The sequence below is a fragment of the Scyliorhinus canicula genome, chromosome 9 (genome assembly GCF_902713615.1).
Source record: "Scyliorhinus canicula chromosome 9, sScyCan1.1, whole genome shotgun sequence".
NCBI classification, from domain to species: domain Eukaryota; kingdom Metazoa; phylum Chordata; class Chondrichthyes; order Carcharhiniformes; family Scyliorhinidae; genus Scyliorhinus; species Scyliorhinus canicula.
In genome coordinates, this window is record NC_052154.1 from 20,302,811 (window position 1) to 20,322,276 (window position 19,466).

The following is a 19,466-nucleotide window of genomic DNA, read 5'->3' on the forward strand; positions in this document are numbered from 1 at the left end:
TTAAACTAAATGTAATACAGCCGCTGCTAATGTTAAACATTAAATAAAACGTTCATGTGGTATCAAAGTTTCCTATCGATAACATTATTCTTGTTAATCGATCTTTTCCATTGAACTTTACAAACTTCTACAAATGTCTTAATGAAACATCAAAGCCCAATATTTAATTACGAGATAATTATAAATGAATAAGTTAATTTTTACAGGGGCTGGTTGAGCACACTGGGCTAAATCGCTGGCTTTTAAAGCCGACCAAGGCAGGCCAGCAGCACAGTTCAATTCTCGTACCACCCTCCCCGAACAGGCGCCGGAATGTGGCGACTAGGGGCTTTTCACAGTAACTTCATTGAAGCCTACTCGTGACAATAAGCGATTTTCATTCATTTCATTTCATTAAGTAAACAAGGGGGCAGCACAGTGGCTCAGTGGGTTAGCCCTGTTGCCTCACAGCGCCGATGTTCCAGGTTCGATCCCGGCTCTGGGTCACTGTCTGTGTGGAGTTTGCACATTCTCCCCGTGTTTGCGTGTGTTTCTCCCCCACAACTCAAAGATGTGCAGGTTAGGTGGATTGGCCAAGCTAAATTGCCCCTTAATTGGAAAAAATGAATTGGATACTCTAAATTTATAAAAAAAGAAATAATTAAGTCAACAAGGCAGAAATATAATAATGATAAACACTATTTTTTTTAAAGTCAGATGTTACAAGGATAGTGACAGCTAAAACAAAAAGCCCTGGGGGGCACCTTTTCAATCCTAAATCCTATGACTAGGTCAGAGCCATCTTGCAACAGCATTTTCTGCCCCCTTCTGCAGGTCTGTAAGGAAATGGTGTTATTTACATTTTGTCCTGCTTCAAGAATCTCCAATACTCGTGGTCCGAGAAGTTCTGATTTCCCTTCTTGCCAAGTAAATTTTCAGTTGCCATGCTCTAAATGAAAAGGTACAAACCGTTTTAAACATGCCACACGTTAGGTTATATAATAACATAGCGCAGATTTAAATAGTTTCACAGATTTCAAACAAATAACAAAACTTTTGTTCACTTTTGAAAATTAAGTAATAATCATCTTCAATCATTAAAAGTTAAATTAAACATTATTTTTTAAAAAAACAATAACAATAACAATGCCTGTATAAAAGAAAGCACAATTAAAAATGGTTTAAAACGTCAACATACCTTTAAAACAACTGTGAAACCTGTTGCTTGTTGTCTTCAATACAAACGTCCAGTTTAAATCCTTGACCTCAATGGGCCTTCCCTTAGTTCCCCATTATCTGCGCTGCGTTGGGGCCTGCGTAGAGTGTAGGGCGCTCTGCACTCCTAGGACGCTGGAAGGTTCTTCGCGATTTTTGAGTGCAGGGAAATGCGCACTTTTCTCACTCATCAGCGGGCCATGGTTTCCCGCTGATACACGGGCGTTACGGGCTATTGAGTCAAAAATAGAATCATAGGATGGTTACAGCACAGGAGGATGACTTTTAATCTATCACATACATGCCAGCCTGCTATAAGGGCAATTTAGTTATTCCTTTTCCCTGGCCTTTCCCCCTAACCTTGAAAATATTTACTTTTCAGGTTTTTATCCAATTCCCTTTGAAAGCTACAGCTGAATCTGCCTCCCCCAATCTCTCAGGCAGTGCATTCCAGATCCAAACCACTCATTGAATCATAGAATCCCTACAGTGCCGAAAGAGGGCATTTGGCCCTTCGAGTCTGCACCGAACCTCTGAAAGAGCACCCTACAGAGACCCATTCCCCCGCCCTATCCCCGCAATCCCACCTAGGGACAATTTAGCATAGTCAATCTACCGAATCCTTACATCTTTGGACTGTGGGAGGAAACTGGAGCACCCAGAGGAAACCCACGCAGACATGGGACGAATGTGCAAACTCCACACTGTGAGGCAGCAATGCTAACCCGTGCTGCCCATATCTCACTCGCTGCATAAAAAGGTTTTCCCCCCATGTCACTGTCGCCTCTTTTGCTAATTGTCTTAAATCAGGGTCCTCTAGTTCTCAAATCGTTCATGAGCGAGAACAGTTTCTCCCTATCTGCCCTGCGTACACCCCTCATTATTTTCAACACCTCGACTGAATCTCCTCTCAGTTATTTTCTTGAAGGGGAACAACCTCAGTTTCCAAATCCATCCACGTAACTGACGTTCCTCACCCGTGGAGTCATTCTCATGATATTCACCAAGATTATCACAGCAATCACAATCAGTGGTTTAGCAACAGACTTCTCTTTGCACAGGCCATCCTTACACTCCTCATGCTATGATTCATCTTTTTCTGGGTAGTTTTATCAGATTGTACCAGGTCTCTGCTAGCACTGCCCAAGAAACTGAGATTTTACTGATCTCATTGAGATAAATTACTGTCACTAATTATCGAAGAATTATAGATTCATAGAATCATAGAACTGTGCTAGTAGTTGCGGACATGTGTCCACTTTTGCTTCCAGTGAAGTTAATATCTTTACTTATTAGTGTTATTTAAACTTGAGAAAGGTCTCACATTTACCCACTGCAGCCATCTGAGATGGCCACCTGCAAAGCACCATGGGAATTATGGCCAACCCAGGACTCAGACAGATACAGAGCTTCTGTGTATTTGAAATGCAGGTCGCTAGACTTGATTGAAATCCCCGCTCGTTTGCATTCTAATGGCCCATTTCCCCAGAAGAATCGGACTGCACTCAAGAAACCGATACAGACACAGACTGATCGGCGCCACTCCCTTTACTCAGAGAGCCCAACCGCCAAGGTCAATGACCGCTAAGAACCCGCCCAGCTACCAAGGCACCCACCCCTTTATTGGCCAAAATCAAAGGCAGTGATCGAAGCCTGTCGAATTATTGGGTCCAAGATTAAGGCCCGCCCCAAAGAGTGCGAAATCCCAGAGGGATAAAAGGGGACACAGCCCTGTGTTCAGTCTCTTTTGGACCCGGCCTGTGCCAGCCTCTTTTGTACCCGGCCTGTGCCAGCCCAACTGCAGCATAACGACCAGACAGCTAAGTTCAAGACCAACGATCGCTAACTAACAGATGAGCCCAGCAGAGACAGAGCCACTTCTTCAAACCAGCCATGTGAGATCAAGATAAAGGCCTTATCCATCTGCACAGAGCCGGTCACCCTGAAGTCAAGTATAGGTTATTGTAGCTGATAGGTGTAGTTTAACTCTTGGTACATATTGTGTTTGCATGTCGAAGTAATCCTAGTGTGTGTAAATAAACAATCTTTTGAACTGACTAACTGGTTGTGTGGTCATTTGACCGATATACGGGAAAACCTTGTGGTTCAGTAAGAGAAACAGAAACACCCACAGTATTGGCGATGCTGTTGGGACATAACATCATAACATAAAAGAGCCTCAGTATTATATTGGCGACTCTAAAGAGCAACGTTATTGGTGACACTCGTGGGATAGCATTCCCTTAAATTGGCAACACCACAACACAACATTGCTAATTTTCTCTCACAATATTGGTTCATTCTTCTGTCGTAGCTTCCAGCCATGTGACCCGTACAGTGCCCGCCAAATGTAAAGGTGCAGTTCAGAACACGATTCTGGAGCAACTTTCCCTCAATTTTGCTTTATGGCTGTGGCTTTGTCTGAACTTACAGAGGAGTTCTCAACCAAACAAAAGTTTACAGAAGTGAATACAATATGGATCAGGAAAGACTTTGCCAGAGTCATGGGAGGGGGTGGGGGACGGGGAGGGGGGAAGGAAGGGGGCAATTGCTGGTTAGGTCCTTGAGCCCCTGCATCACTGATGAGATGAGAAGTTAGTCTGAAGGAGAAGCACATAGGTAAGCCAATATTAATGCGTAAATACAGGACTGATTGATACGTAGACATATTTTTGAGGCAATTTACAGGAAGCTGCTGTTGTGTAAGTACTCTGCTTTATTACGACATAGTCCTGGTAAAGTGGCAATTGAAATGAATGTGGAAATAGGCTGTAAATAGTGCAGCCCTCCACAATTTGGGAAACCATGTCAAATGGGCTGTTATTTGTAAGAAAGAACTGACTAACTAAGAAAGGGAGGCAACTCAGTAAAACAAAACCTGATGGCATGACGCAGACGAGAAAACTATACACCGCTTGATATTCATTGAGTTTAAAATGGAACGCTTACTGTATCTAGTGGGAAACAGCACTAATGGACATTGATAACAAGCTCTTAATTGACACTGCCCTGGGCTCAAAGGATGGAAAATTCATTGTGGTGTTAAAGCAGACAGTTCGATATCAAAACGACTGCCCTCCAGCTTCACCTCTATGTTCTTCAATCTCATGGTGTATTAACAAGTGAAGCAAATGCCCTACTTGGAAAAGTGCCAAACCTGAAGATGGAAAAACAGGTAAAATGCTGCAAAGAATTCCCCTACAAATGAGATAAATGTCACCATATTATAAATACTTTACCATCATATAAATTTAGTCATTGTAATTATAAATTAATAAATCACAAATGAGTCAGAGCCAAATCTACAAAAACGATATTTATATGTAACTTATAAAAAAGCAACAAGGTGAAACTTCATTGCTCAAAAAGGTTTCCTTCATGAATGAACAATATACCAGCCGTAGAATCTTAGAATCCCTGCAGTGCAGAAGGAGGCCATTCGGCCCATTGAATCTGCACCGACCTTTCGAATCAGCACTCTACCCATGTTCACCCCACCCTATCCCCATAACCCCATACCCTAACCTGCACATCCCTGGACACTAAGGGGAAATTTAGTGTGGCCATCCACCTAACCGGCACATCTTTGGACTGTGGGAGGAAACCCGCGCAGGCACGGGGAGAAAGTGCAAACTCCACACAGACAGGCACCCAAGGCCGGAATTGAACCCGGGTCCCTGGTGCTGTGAGGCAGCAGTGCTAACCACTGAGCCACCATGCCACCCAGTTAATGGCACTCAAGTGATCAAAATCCTCTAAAGACCTTGGCCCTGGATTTGGCATCATAACAACGATAAAACTGTCAGCGATCACTGTTATGACTCCTCTGTGAAAAGATCAGAAACCTCTGGAGGCCATGCGTGTCTGCTAAATACGGAAATCCAGAAGTTGCCGTTGTCGACTCTACAGTTCTCCATTGGACATGCTGTTGAAGTTTGCCAAATCTGTCATCAAGTGAAAATCATCACAGTGATGAAAATTTTCCATTTTACACAATTAGATTTGTTGTCAAAAGCCTTGAGAAAGTTAACCTTTGTTTAATGAGGTATAATTGGATTTCTATCGGCAAAGTCAAGTGTATAATTACTGCTGGAACATCACTCCAGTTTTGGGAAATTAATTTTATATTTGTGGAATGTCCGATTTTTCCAATTTGATAACATTTCACATTTTAAATTATTTTTAAAAAAGTTTATGATATCTCAGCTTCTACCTTTGCCCCCTGTATAAGATGCAAGCATTTATTTTGCTCTCCGCAAAATCTAAAGGAAGGATATCAGTGCATTCTACTTCCTGGCTTGCTGCCTGTGATAATGCTTCAGTGTGATTGCCTGCTGGCACTGCTTGATGACATCACGGACACCTGGAGATTCCCTTGACTTCGAGATTCGACCTATCTTTGGGAAAGGGAAGGTTCCTGTGGGCAGTTTTCTTTGAGACCAGCTGTGGACACTTTGTCAATGATTGCAAAATCTGGGCCCACCTTGCCAGTAACTGCGAAATAACATGATTAGTATTGAAAATTTTGCAGTCTTGATTTACTGATCGATTATAAGTCGAGCCAGGATTCTGTGTTTCCCGTCGCTGAGATTGGGACTCCAGTTCCGGCGGAGAACGGAGCGTTGCATGAAAAACGAGTTCGGCACCAGGCACCAAACTCGTTGCTGTGCTCCGCTTCCCCGCTGTCGGCCGCACTCTGGAGGGAACATGCAAAGAGGCTATTTTAATAAATTTGAATCTGCTTAATGGGCAGGAAACCCGATTCTTGACTCCCTCCTGATATGTCCATCTTTCACAGCCAGAGGTCACGCAGACGTGATTTGGTGCAAATCTTTACAAACAAGGCCCAGACGCCATGGCCTTTGAGTGGGAGCAAGGAGATCAGAAAAGTTTTCTCATTGTTTTTTGGCTTGCTGGGGGAGGGAGGGGGCGGGTGTCAGCCTGGAGCTCTGAGAGTAGTGGGGAATGACTTGGTGTCAAGGGTGTGGACTCAGAGTGTGCCCCCCGGTTTCATGGTGCCCTGGCTGCCAGATTAGGTGCTCCTCGTTGAACTCACTAGAGGCACAGCCAGTGATGCAAGGGATGAGCAGAGCTGACCCCAAACCAAGGACCCATGCACCAGTGCCGCTGGAACCCATCCCTAGCACATTTCTGCATTCAGAGTCACTACCTCCCTATTGAGACTATCAGCTAACCCACTCCGAAGGATCACTCAATGACTCGAGGCTCTGCTGGTCTGGTGCACCACATTGTTATCAAACGTTTTGATCCCATCCATTCCAGACCCAGCCAGGAAACGTGGCCAGCTCTCTGTCACAACCTCTGTGTGAAACACTGGCTCCATATCAGCAGATAAGCTCCCAGCAAATGCAGACATCCCTCAGTTACCCCCATCTGTAGGACCTGCCCACACACCAGCCATCACTGTATGAACATCTCCACCACACAACCAGCTATCACCATTCTGCCGGGAAGGCACAAGGCTCACCGATGAGGACACCTACAGTAACCTCACAAGGAGAAACAGGACAGGGGCCAGAGAGCCCATCACTGATACCTGTTGTGGCAGCCAGCAGTTCCCCAGTTGGCAGGATCGGGCGATGAGGAGAGAGGCTTCACACATTGAGGACTGGGTGGTAGTCACTGATGGGAACAGAGATACAGGGCAAAATTCTCCGACCCCCGAGAATTTCGGTGGGGGCGGGAATCGTGCCACGCCAGTCGGCGGGCCCCCCGCGGCGATGCTCCGGCCTGCGATGGGCCAAAGTCCCGCCGCTGACAGGCCATTCCCGCCGGCGTGGTTTAACCACCTCTGGTATCGGCGGGATTGGCGGCGCGGACGGGCTCCGGGGTCCTGGGGAGGCGGAAGTGGCCCCCTCCCCTGCGTATGCACCGGTATGACATCAGCAGCTGCTGACGCTCCGGCGCACGCGCGGACTTCCGCCAGCCTTCTTACGGCCACAGCTGGCGTGGCGCCAAAGGCCGTTCATGCCAGCCGGCGGAGTGGGAACCACTCCGGCGCGGGCCTAACCCCTCAATGTGAGGGCTTGGTCCCTAAAGGTGCAGAGAATTCCGCACCTTTGGGGCGGCCTGATGCCGGAGTGGTTCACGCCACTCCGACACGCCGGAACCCCCCGCCCCGCCGGGTAGGGGAAAATCCCGGCCACAGTGTGGATGACATGATGATGATTGGTCCGGGGGAGGAAGTGGGGGGGGGGGGGGGGTGGTCGTCCGGGGGAGGGGGGGGTGGTCCGGGGGGGGGGGTGGTCCGGGGGAGGAAGTGGAGGGGGGGGGGATGTTGTGAGTGGTGCAGCAGTGTAACTCATGGTGACCATGTAGTCTGATGGCTTTGGATGGTCAAGAGAATTCTCACCTTGGTGACAGTCTCTGCCTCTCCCTCCTCCTCCTCCCTGCTCAGAAATGGATTTTGGAACTGAGCGCAATTCTAGCTATCTACCTGGCCGCTGCTGCCGTCGCCTGCCCCAGAAAAGGATGGGCCAGCCTGTGAGGCTCAAGTGCCGGCCATCCACAGAGCTGAGGAGGAGGTGTAAAGGCGGCGCCGGGTCAGGCAATGTTTATCGCAATGGCGTTTGTCCTTCGAGAAGTTGCCAGATCCCTAGTGCCGCCCTTGACTCCAGTTCACCAGGCACCATGAGGATCAAGAGGAGGACACCCGCTCCCGGTGGCTGTCAAGTTGACAGTGGCCCTAAATCACTGTGCCTCTGGCTCGTTCCAGGTGTCGAGTGGGAACCTGTGCGGGATCTCGCAATCGCCCATGCACAGGTGCATTTGAGATGTGCCGGATGCTGTGTGTCCACAGGCAGCAAAGTACACACACATTAACCTGGATCAGGCCCACCAGGATGACCGGGCTGCTGCATTTGCTGCCATCGTTGAACTGCCCGAGGTCCAGGGGATTATTGGTGGCACGCATGTCACCCTCCAAGCACTCGATCAACAGGGAGCAACCTTGACAACAGGAAGAGCTTCTACTTCCTGGACTTGCAGTTGGTGTGCGATCATCAGCTGCACATCATGCATGTCTGCACACGATATCCAAGCAGCATGCATGACGCATACATCCTGGTGCACTCAGAGGTCTTGTCGGCCTCGACAGATGAGGAGGACGAGGATGGTGTCCAGGAGGAGCCAGACAAGGACCCGAAGCTGGCACGGAAGGCCACTGAACCTGTTATTCAGGGCCATTGCACCAGGGGCAACCTGATCACCTCCTGATTTACCGACTCGGAGGCCAAAATACCGACAGCTCCTCCACCCTCTTCCCTGCAAACTCCCCCGTCACCACCACACCCCACCTTCCCTCTCCTTTAGCCTTTGACTCCTACCCATGCCCAAAGATTCCTTCCCCAATCCATGGGTCATCTCAGCATCACAACAAGGTGTTGGGCCTGGGATGGCAGTATCAGCGGGTCTTGTATATAGGAGGGGATTGATGCCTCGCTGTGAGATGAGCTTTGGTGCTCTTCATGTTCTCATGTTCTGACAATGTCTGACTCCGTTTTTTAAGATAACACCACTGTCCTCCGGGATACAGAGGTAAGAGGCAGAATGGAATGGTGGAGAAAATGTTTCTTCTTCCTCCTGACGATCTAAGATTGACTACACCCCTGCCCTCTATATTTCTTATCCTTCGCGCTGTGCTGCTCCTGCTGGGTGTTGCCCCAGACAGGACATCAGGAGATGAGCTGCTGCTTGTCCTGCGCTTTTCCGTGTGATGCCCTTGGTGGCCATCCTCTGGCGGGCTTTGGCCTGATTGGGCCCAGCCGATTTCAGGTGTCACAGGTGCCGAAGTATCACCCTGTTCTGCCCGCTGCCCAGCAGGTGTGCCAGTGGCAGTTGGGGGAATTTGGAAAGGGTGATGTATTCCAGTGCCTCCACTGTGGGAGGTGCCGGCATGGGCCCCATCCCTTCCTCCTCCCTCTGGATGTTTGCTTGCTCCGGTCTACTCCATGGGATGGAGGGGAAGTCAGTGTGAGCTTCGGACGCTGTCCGTGTCAGTCCTGGAGGCTCTTCCTCATCTGAACCATGGTGTTATTGCCCTCAGCCATTGAGCTCTGTGACTGAGTCATGTCCCTCAGCGAGTGAACCATGTCCCTCGATGCCTCGGTCATGTCCATCTGTGACTGTGGCATGTCCCTCTGTGACTGGCTAAGGTCATTCAGCACCTGGCCAATGCTCTCAATACCCTCAACCATGACACTATCTGAATGGGCCAAGCTCTGGAACATCGCAGCAATGTCCATCTGCGCCCAGGACATGTCCACCTGTGACTGGGCCCTCTTGTCATGTGCCTCAGTCATGGACAACACAATGTGCCCCAAGCCTTGGAAATTCTGACACAGGCTTCTGATGCCTTGCCCCAGCCCTTCCACCGTGGACGCCAATCTTTCAGTGTTAGCCTGGATGCCACCCATTCTTGGCACCATCTCCTGAGCCTGAAGGTGATTAGATTCCTGCAACTGAACTTGCAGGTGATGGAATGTTGCTGACACCCCCTCCCAAAGATTCTGGCTCTAAATCTGCATCTGCACCAGTGATGGGATCATCTTTTCCAGAAATGCAACATTTATCTTGGCATCAGCTGTTCACTGGGATCAGGAAGCCCACTGACTGTCCGTTCCCTTGGGAATCCCTGCCTCCTGCTGATGTGCGTGTGGTTACCACCAGAGAGTGACCCAGGACCCTGATTGCTAACAGTTCCCACCGAGATGATAGTCTATGTCATGGTGGATGATGTGGGTAAAAGCAGTGCCAAGATGTTGGTGTCTACCCTGGGAGTTGTTCTGAGGGTCTGGAGGAGGGGCTGAGACCCCATCCAACCCAGCCTCATCTGATGAGGATCCTGGAAGACAAATCCAATCTTGGGGAGGACAGGTCTCTGGGAGAGGACAGACTCTATTGAGATAGAGAGATCTGAGTTGCTTTGAACTCTCACTTCCTCGCCCCATGCCCAACTCCATGTCAGCCACTGCTCTCTCCTCAGTCTATCCCTGAGTTCCATGGTCTTTTCCTCAAATGGAAGTGTGGGGCTGATTATCTGGGATGCCCCACCTGCTTTCTGATGCTCCCATCTATTACGGCCAGCTTTACCCTTCAGGACACATAAAGGACATAGTGAGACATTGGCACGCCAGTTTGGTGGAGGGTTTCTAGCTGGTGGCATGTGCGTGCAATGTCCCTGGTGGCATGTGTGTGCAAGGTTCCTGGTGGCATGTGTGTGCAAGGTTCCTGGTGGCATGTGCGTGCAATGTCTCTGGTGGCATGTGCGTGCAATGTCCCTGGTGGCATGTGCGTGCAAGGTTCCTGGTGGCATGTGTGTGCAAGGTTCCTGGTGGCATGTGTGTGCAAGGTTCCTGGCCAGACAGGACAGGACATGTGTTGGGTGTTCCTGGAGGGTGGGTTCTGAGGGACATGTAGGCATATGAGGTGTTACTGGCATCTAGGGGATTGGAGTCAAATATGAGAGGGTCAAGGACAAGAGCGATGACAGGGGCATCGGTGGTTACTCACCCGAGCTGCTTGAAGGAGGTTGTTCATCATTTTGCGGCATTGCATGCTGGTCCTCTTGGTGAGGTTGGCAGCACTCACTGCCTCTGCCACCTCCCTCCAGGCTTTAGTCATTATTGATGGCTATTTTCTCTACCCCACGCTGGGGAAGAAAGTGTATCTCCTCTACTCGATGGCATCCAGCATCCTTTTGATGTCAGCATTCAGAAAGCTGGGAGTTGGTCTTTTCCCAGCCATTGGCTGGCTGCAATGGGGCTGCGAGGGGCACTTAAAAGCTGCTCCAGCTTGTCAGCCTCTCGACCCTAATCCCGAACCCAGCGAATCAGACGCCTGGGGACTCGGGATTTGAGCGGGATGCACGTGGCCGCTGTTCTGGCACATTTACATCGTGTGAATCGCTCCACGCTGGCATTCCCAACAGCAGCACAAACTTCCTGCGGATTTCCGAGCGGAGAATACAGCCATGATAGATCAAAGAAAGTTACATATATCAAAAGTGTGTTTATATGCTAACTTGGGATATTTTCAAAGCTAGATCTGAAGGTCAAGATGAGTGTTTAAGTTTAGAAAATATTTTTGGATAATGTAAATATGAGGAATAAAGACAGGCTGCTTGCTGAAGGGAAGCTGTTACAATCTCCTGAAACATAAAAATGGTATCAAAAGTAAATGGAACAATTGACATTGTTCCACACCAGATATAGAGGCTGTCTATTATATAAAGAGAACCTGCATGAAAGTTTCAATATTTAATTTACAAAGTCTCTTAAAATTATTTCTCATCTGTTGTCATTCTTATCGTATCGATTGATATTTTTCACAAGGAATAAAGTTAGCTGCAATCGTTAAAAGGGTTCAGCATATTCTCAGAGATTGGCACAAAGACAGCAAGTGAATCCTGGCTGGTTTATGTATTACATCTGCTACATTTTAGTAAGATATCTTGAACTGTTTATGTTTTGTTTCTGCCACTTCTCTTCATGATAACAATCCCAGCAAAACAATTAGCTTGACTGTTGCTCAGTTCAGATATACTGATCTTTCTTGGGATTTGCTTGTTTAAAATCTTCAACTCGCTGATCAAATTTTTCCTTTTTTTTTTATTCGTTCATGAGCATCGCTGGCTGGACGAGCATTTATTCTCACCCCTAATTGCCCTGAGCTGAGGGGCTTACCAGGCCGTTTCAGAGGGCGTGTAAGAGTCAACCACATTGTTGTGGATCTGGAGTCACATGTAGGCTAGACCAAGTAAGGACGGCAGATTTCCTTCCCTGAAAGACATTCATGAACCAGATGGGTTTTATCACAATCCACAACAGTCCATGGTCCATGGTCATTATTAGATTTTTGATTCCAGATTTTTTATTGAATTCAAATTTCAACATTTGCTGTGGTTGGATTCGAACCCAAGACCACAGAGCGTTACTTTGAGTCTCTGGATTACTAGTCCAATGACGATACCTCTACGCCATTGTCTCACTTATTTCACCCAGTAATATTTACAGGAAGAAAATCTGATTCCTATTCTAGCGCTGCACAGAAAACAGTCTGGAGTGTGGAGAGGGGATAGCATTCAGCTGTGGCATGGTGAGAAACATTGACCTCAATGGAGAGAAAATTTGGGCAGGTAATATGATAACTGACTTGATGCTACCTATTTTACATTCACATTGACGTTGACCTTCTCACCAGACTGTCCAGACTTATCACCTCAATAGATACCACATATAATCACTTTGCAGTGTAAATTATTTTTCATGATCTAATTTGTCCTGTTTATAATAATAATTTTTATTAGTGTCACAAGTAGGCTTACATTAGCAATGAAGTTACTCTGAAAATTCCCTAGTAGCCACACTCCGCCGCCTGTTCGGGTACACAGAGGGAGAATTCAGAATGTCCAATTCACCTAACAGCACGTCTTCCGGCACTTGTGGGAGGAAACCGGAGCACCCGGAGGAAACCCATGAAGACACGGGGAGAACGTGCAGACTCCGCACAGACAGTGACACAAGCGGGAATCGAACCCGGATCCCTGGCACTGTGAAGTAACAGTGCGAACCATTGGGCTACCGTGCCATTTAACTTATATCTATTGTCACCTCAAGGCTCTGTGCGATTGTGCACATGGCTCCCTACATCTTCTCAACTTCCTTAACTTTTGTGCTGCAGTTGTGGATAGAGAAGATGCTTCCACTGCTGGGGAGGACCAATAATACAGGTCATTAATATAAAATTGTTACTAAGATATCCAATAGGGAATTCAATGAGAAATATCTTTACTCAGAGAGTGGGTAGAGTGTGAAAGCCACCATCACAAGGAGTAGTTGAAGCGAGTAGCATAGATGTATTTAAGGGAGAGCTGGGTAAACACATGGGGGAGAAAGGGGAGAGAGGATATTCTGATCGTATTGGATGAAGAGGAGAGAGGGGGCTCATGTGGATCATAAAGACTGGCATGGAACATTTGGCCCAAAGCTTGGGCGAAATTCTCCGACCCCCAGCAGGGTCGGAGAATCGCCTGGGGCCGCCGAAAATCCCACCCCCGCCGTGGCAGAGATTCTCCGCCACCCGGGAATTGGCGGGAGCGGGAATCACGCCACTCCGATCGGCGAGGCCCCTGCGGCGATTCTCCGGCCCGCGATGGGCCGAAGTCCTGCCGCTGGGAGGCCTCTCCCGCCCCCGAGGTTTGAACCACCTCTCGTGGCGGCAGGATCGGAGGCGCGACTGGGCCCCCAGGGTCCTGGGGGGGGCGCGGGACGATCGGACCCCGGGGGGTGCCCCCACGGTGGCCAGGCCCGCGATCAGGGCCCCCCGCTCAAAGGACGGGCCAGTGCCCTGGGGGCACTCTTTCTCCTCCGCCGCCACGGCCTCCGCCATGGCGGAAGCGGAAGAGAAACCCACAGCGCTCATTCGCCGGTGGTGACGCAGCGGCAGATGGCCGCTGACGTCACTGCCGGCGCATGCGCCAACCGGCGAAAGCCTTTCGGCCAGCCCCGCTGCCGGGCGGCGGGCCTGAAAGGCCGCTGGCACCGGTTTTTGCGCCAGTCGGCGTGGTGCCAACCGCTCCGGCGCGGGGCTGGCCCCCAAAGGTGCGGAGAATTCCCCACCTGTGGGGAGGCCCGACCCCGGAGTGGTTGGCGCCACTCCCCTACGCTGGGATCCCCCGTCCCGCCGGGTAGGGGAGAATCCCACCCCTTGTTTCTGTGTTGTGTATGTAATCCTGTGTAATCACTTCACTGTCCACCAGCATCTTCCCTTCCAGGCCAATGCCTTTCCCCAATTCTCTCTCTGCCAACTCAAGTTAGGCACTACATTGCCGCCACCAGATTATCCTGCTCTGCTTGCATGCCCACATCTGGCATATTTCAGGGGTTAACCTTTAGGTCCCCTCTTCATTATCCATAGGTTACTCTTGGTAATGTTATCTGAAACGTGAGATCAGCTTCCAAGTACATGGTGATTGCTTCGGTGACTATTCTGTTGACGCAAAGGTTGACATCACACACTCGCAGATTGCGTTTTTGATATCAAGACCTGGATGAGCCAAAACCTCCTGCAAGCTAAATGTCAACAAGACTGACCACATTTTACCAGCTTTCCATCAACATGGCCAATTTTCTGGTCTTGAGTCCAGTAACCTTGCTGGCTCCTATCCCAAGCTGAGTCAGGAAATGCACAACCTTGGCATCCCATCACAAACCTGGGGTGAAAGTCTCCCCTACCCGGCGGGTTGGGGGGTCCCGGCATAGCGGAGTGGCGCCAACCACTCCGACGTCGGGCCTCCCGAAAGGTGAAGAATTCTCCGCACCTTTAGGGGCTAGGCCCACACCGGAGTGCCTCCCGCTCCGCCGACTGGCGCCAACGGCCTTTGGTGCTATGCTGGCCGGCGTCGGGCTGGCCGAAAGGCTTTCGCCGACCGGTGTGAGTCCGCGCATGTGCCGGAGCATCAGCGGCCGCTGACGTCACCACCGGCGCATGCACGGTAGGGGGGGTCTCTTCCGCCTCCGCCATGGTGGAGGCCGTGGCGGCGGCAGAAGAAAAAGAGTGCTCCAGGCCCACCCGCCGATCGGTGGGCCCCGATCGCGGGCCAGGCCACCGTGGGGGCACCCCCCAGGGTCAGATCGCCCTGCGCCCCCCCCCCCCCCCCAGGACCCCGGGGGCCCGCTCACGCCGCCAATCCTGCCGGCACAGTGGTGGTTAAACCACGTCGGCGGGAGAGGCCTGACAGCGGCGGGACTTCGGCTCATCGCGGGCCGGAGAATTGCCACGGGGGGCACGCCGACCGGCGGGGCGTGATTCCCGCTCCCGCCGATTCCCAGGTGGCGGAGAATTCCGGTCACGGCGGGGGGCGGGATTTACACCGGCCCCGGGTGATTCCCTGACCCTGCGGGGGGATCGGAGAATTCCATCCCTGAACTCAGCTTTTTCCGCCACATCAGTTTTGCTATTAGATATATTTTGGCTTCTGCAACAATACCCACCTTCTTCCACCAGAATCGGCTGTCTCTTTATGACTCAGTCTTTGAATATGTAGGCAATAACAACACAAGAAAGTTCTTAAAGTGTAAAGTGGCTGAAAGTAAACTAAATGAATAAATCTAAATGCAGGCTGTGTGAAGATTGTAAAGAAAAGACTTGCATTTGCTTTTGGAACCTCTCATTATTTCAGCACAAATCTACTCCATACATTCCTCACAGCCAGGGAGGAACTTTCGACACAAAGTACTGTGGATGCTGAAATTTTGAAATAAAAACAAAAAACGCTGGAAGTGCTCAGCAGATCTGGCAGAACCTGTGGAGAGGAAAACCTGTGGAGAGTTAATATTTCAGTTATGTGCATCAGTGCTTTTGAAGAGTAGTCACTGTTGTAATGTAAATAACACAAGCAGCCAATTAACGCACAGCACGTTCTGACAAACAGCAATGCGGTTTTGAACCAAGTAATCTACTCTTTGGGGGTGCTGGGTGAGGGACAAATACAGGCCATGACAATGGAGAGAATACCGCTCCTCCTCTTCAAACTGTTTCACGGGGCCTATAGTGTCTACCTGAGAGTGTAGACAGTTTAACATCTCATCCAAAAGACAACATTTCTAACTTTGCAGCAATGTGCTGGAATGTCTGTGTTGAATCACAGTAGCGTAATTCACACTGTATTACACATGTTGTACTATGTCTCTGGACGCTCGGCACACAAGCAGTTGCGCTGCTCTGCCACTAGGGGGAGATGCACTGGGAGTGTACGGGAGTTTGTACTGGGCTCCACCCTTGGCTCCACCCACGGCTCCTCCCCCCTAACTGGAAGTATAAAGGTTGATGCTGAGAGCCTGCCTGCCAGTTCATCTGGAGTTCATCGTGTCGCAGGCAGGCTCTGTTGTAAGATGATTAAAACCACTGTTCACTTCTAACCACGTGTCGTGTGAATTGATGGTCTCATCAATGTCGCAATTTTCTGACTCCACAAACTTCTGACTCCGAGGCAGGAGTTCTACCTACTCAGTCACAACCGACACAAAGTAACAGCACCAGCATGTCTAAAAACAAAACAAGAACCAGGAAACCTTAGCCAAGTGTATTTTCATCTCTGTGATAAATAAGCTCATTCGCGGAACCTTTACACAAACAGGCTTGCCAAATGTTATGAAAAATGGCTAGATTTGTGACGGTTCATCAGTTACAGCCTAAATGCAGAAGTGTTTCTTCATCTTTTGAGTTGAAACCAAAAGGATTGCGTGTTTATGGCAGAGCTGGCAGAGGAATAAAGAATCCCTCCAATATTGTATCCACAAGGACTTCTACATTCATCATATTGTGTGGAGCTGTGACAATCTAAGTGGCCCCTAACACTAATAGCTGGTGATATGACAGGCTAATCTAAATAAGAGGCCACTTAGTGAAAAAAAGGGAGAAGGTTAATTTAAACACTTTATTTTATTATTCCACAGGATGTGGGCATCGCTGGCCTGGCCAGCATTTGTTGCCCATACCTAACTGCCCTTGAGAGAGTGGTGGTGAGGCCCCTTCTTGAGCCGCTGTGGTCCGTGTGGTGTAGGTACACCTGCGATGCTGTTAAGAAGGGAGTTTGACCCAGCGACAGTGAAGGAATGGTGACATAGTTCCAAGTCAAGATGGTTTGTGGCCTGGAGGGGAGCTTGAACATGGTGGTATTCTCATGTATCTGGTGCCCTCATCCTTCTAGGTGGTAGACGTCAAAGTTTTGGAAGGTGTTGTCGAAAGAGCCTTGGGAAAGTACTGCAGTGCTTCTTGGAGATGGTGCCCACTGCCCCCAGAGTGCGTCGGTGGTGCAAGGAGTGAATGTTGAAAGTGGTGGATGGGAAGCCTTTCAAGTGGACTTCTTTGTCTTGGTCATAGAATTTACAGTGCAGAAGGAGGCCATTCGGCCCATCGAGCCTGCACCGGCTCTTGGAAAGAGCACCCTACCCAAGCCCACACCCCCACCCTATACCCATAACCCAGTAACCCCACCCAACACTAAGGGCAATTTTGGACACTAAGGGCAATTTAGGATGGCCAATCCACCTAACCTGCACATCTTTGGACTGTGGGAGGAAACCGGAGCACCCGGAGGAAACCCATGCAGACACGGGGAGGATGTGCACACTCCACACAGACAGTGACCCAAGCCGGGAATCGAACCTGGGACCCTGGAGCTGTGAAGCATTTGTGCTAACCACAATGCTACCGTGCTGTCTTGGATGGTGTCAAGCTCATTCAGTGTTGGAGCTGCACTCATCCAGATGAGTGTATTCTATCTCATTTCTGACTTGTGCCTTGTAGAGGGTGGACGAGCTTTGGGGAATCAGGAGGTGAATTACTCACTGGTCTTATTTTATTAAAACCTTTGCATTATCTGATGATGGTTTTGCTATTCATAAACCTCAGACGTTGAAAGTAATTATTTCACCTGGTCAAATCTGGATAAAATGGCTATTTTGTTCAGCTGATGACTTTACCTATTAAGAATGTTACAGTTTGTGCTTCACAGCACCATTTATTTTAGCTCATTAGTAAAGGTTGCACAACACCACCTCTCAGGAACCAAACTTAACTTTACACAATGCAGTGGATAAAATGTAACATGTTTCAGGCCTAAAAGTCTACCCCTTTACACTGGGTATTACCGTAAGTAGTATGATATGTGTAGAGTATGTAACTGTCTAAGTTTCAATTTTGCTTTGAGCAGAGCACCTACGCACAGCTCTGCTTTAGACCATGCTACATGGCGTGAGTGACCCTCAATGTTTTGGTCAGACCGCAATGAAGCGGCAACATTGCAGAGTGTTGTAAACGCAGCGTGATGACTGCAGAGGTAAACTTCGGAGACATTGTGCTGAGACAGGCCTCGAGTAAAGAGCAAGTAAGCAGTCAGATCCCTTGTGGTGAGATTGCGGTGGATAGTCTGTCAGTTCTATGGGTGGGATAGTGTGTCGGGACGACCAGCACCAGATGAGCTCAGTTAAGAAAGGCCGGGACCAGGGTGTGGGCCAGATCAATAGCAAGTGTGGGAAAGTCAAGCCAAAAGATGACAAAGAAAAAGGGCATAGAAATTGAACCAGAGAACGTTCCAATTATAAAATGCAGCTTCAGGGGTTGCTGAACAATAAATTGAATAAAAAGCAAAGACACCAAACATTACTGCGTGGTTCCCACCACAACCTCGACCTCACGGGAGGAACTTCAGAAAAACGTACAAAATCCGCGACGCCAACACTCCTCCCAAGCACTGCAGAAGAAGAAAGGTCAAAGGAATATGGTCAGGCCGTCCACAAAATTCCCCAGTTTGAATTGGGATGCAGCTGGCCAACTATCTGAATTCAAAATGTTTAAGCATGGACCGAGCTATGGGTTTCTTGATTCAGGTGCGTCTGAGCCACTCAAGCAACCAGATTTGCTTGGGAAATTGGGAAGGAAGGTCTACACAGGCTGAGCATGTCAGGATTAAAAGAAGAAGAGCTAAAGGATCCCCAAATGACATGGAGCATTAACTTCCAATGGAGTGGCAATAGAGTTGGCTCGTCATTCTGCTCGTAATGTCTTACCTTCAAATCCAGGCAATCATATCATGTCCGACCTTCTGACTCCAGCTGGACGACATCTGTGGTGCACTGTGTTCCCGGGGTCTATCGTCAAGGCAACTCAGTCGAAGATAATTAAGCCATGTCCTCTTTTGTTGCAGCACCTGCTGCTGTAAACCAGATACATTTAAAGGTCCAGGGCCAAGAAGCTAAATGGGCAGTTTTCAGGGGTCAGGGGATAGTCATGGGGGGGAAGGGGGCGGCACGGTTGTGGGTGTCATTTGGAGCGGGTATCAGTTGGAGGAGGTCGGGGGGGTCAGTTAGGGGTTGGTCATCAGAGGTCAGTCTGTGGGAGGTGGTGTCAATCATTGGGTGGCAGTCGGGGTGCGGGGGGTGTTGTGTAGACAGCTTGTGGGGACATATAGACAGGGAGCATCAGTTGGTGAGTTCAATCTGGGGGTGGGCACATGCGCAGGAGTGCCAGCATGTCCGTGCACATGCGCAGAACCACTGCCGTGTTTCCTGCACAGGTGCAGGGGGTTTCTTCTCCGTGCTGGCCATGGCGGAGCTTTACACAGGCCAGCGCGTTGGCAAAGAGTGAACCCACAATACAGGCCCGCCCGCCCGCAGATGGGTGGTCCCCGATTGTGGGCCAGGCCACCGTGGGGCCCCCTCCCCGGGACCGGATCCCCCCCCGCGCTCCGT

General features: G+C 49.4%; 1 long non-coding RNA gene across 1 annotated transcript; it reads right to left on the reverse strand.

The window, feature by feature from the left end:
* Window positions 1-800: 800 nt before the first annotated feature.
* Window positions 801-18,813, reverse strand: LOC119971136. The gene is made up of 3 exons (XR_005461753.1): window positions 18,786-18,813; window positions 1,178-1,426; window positions 801-928 (listed from the first exon to the last, which is right to left on the reverse strand). It is a non-coding gene; the product is annotated as an uncharacterized LOC119971136 (long non-coding RNA).
* Between the last annotated feature and the right edge of the window lie 653 nt (window positions 18,814-19,466).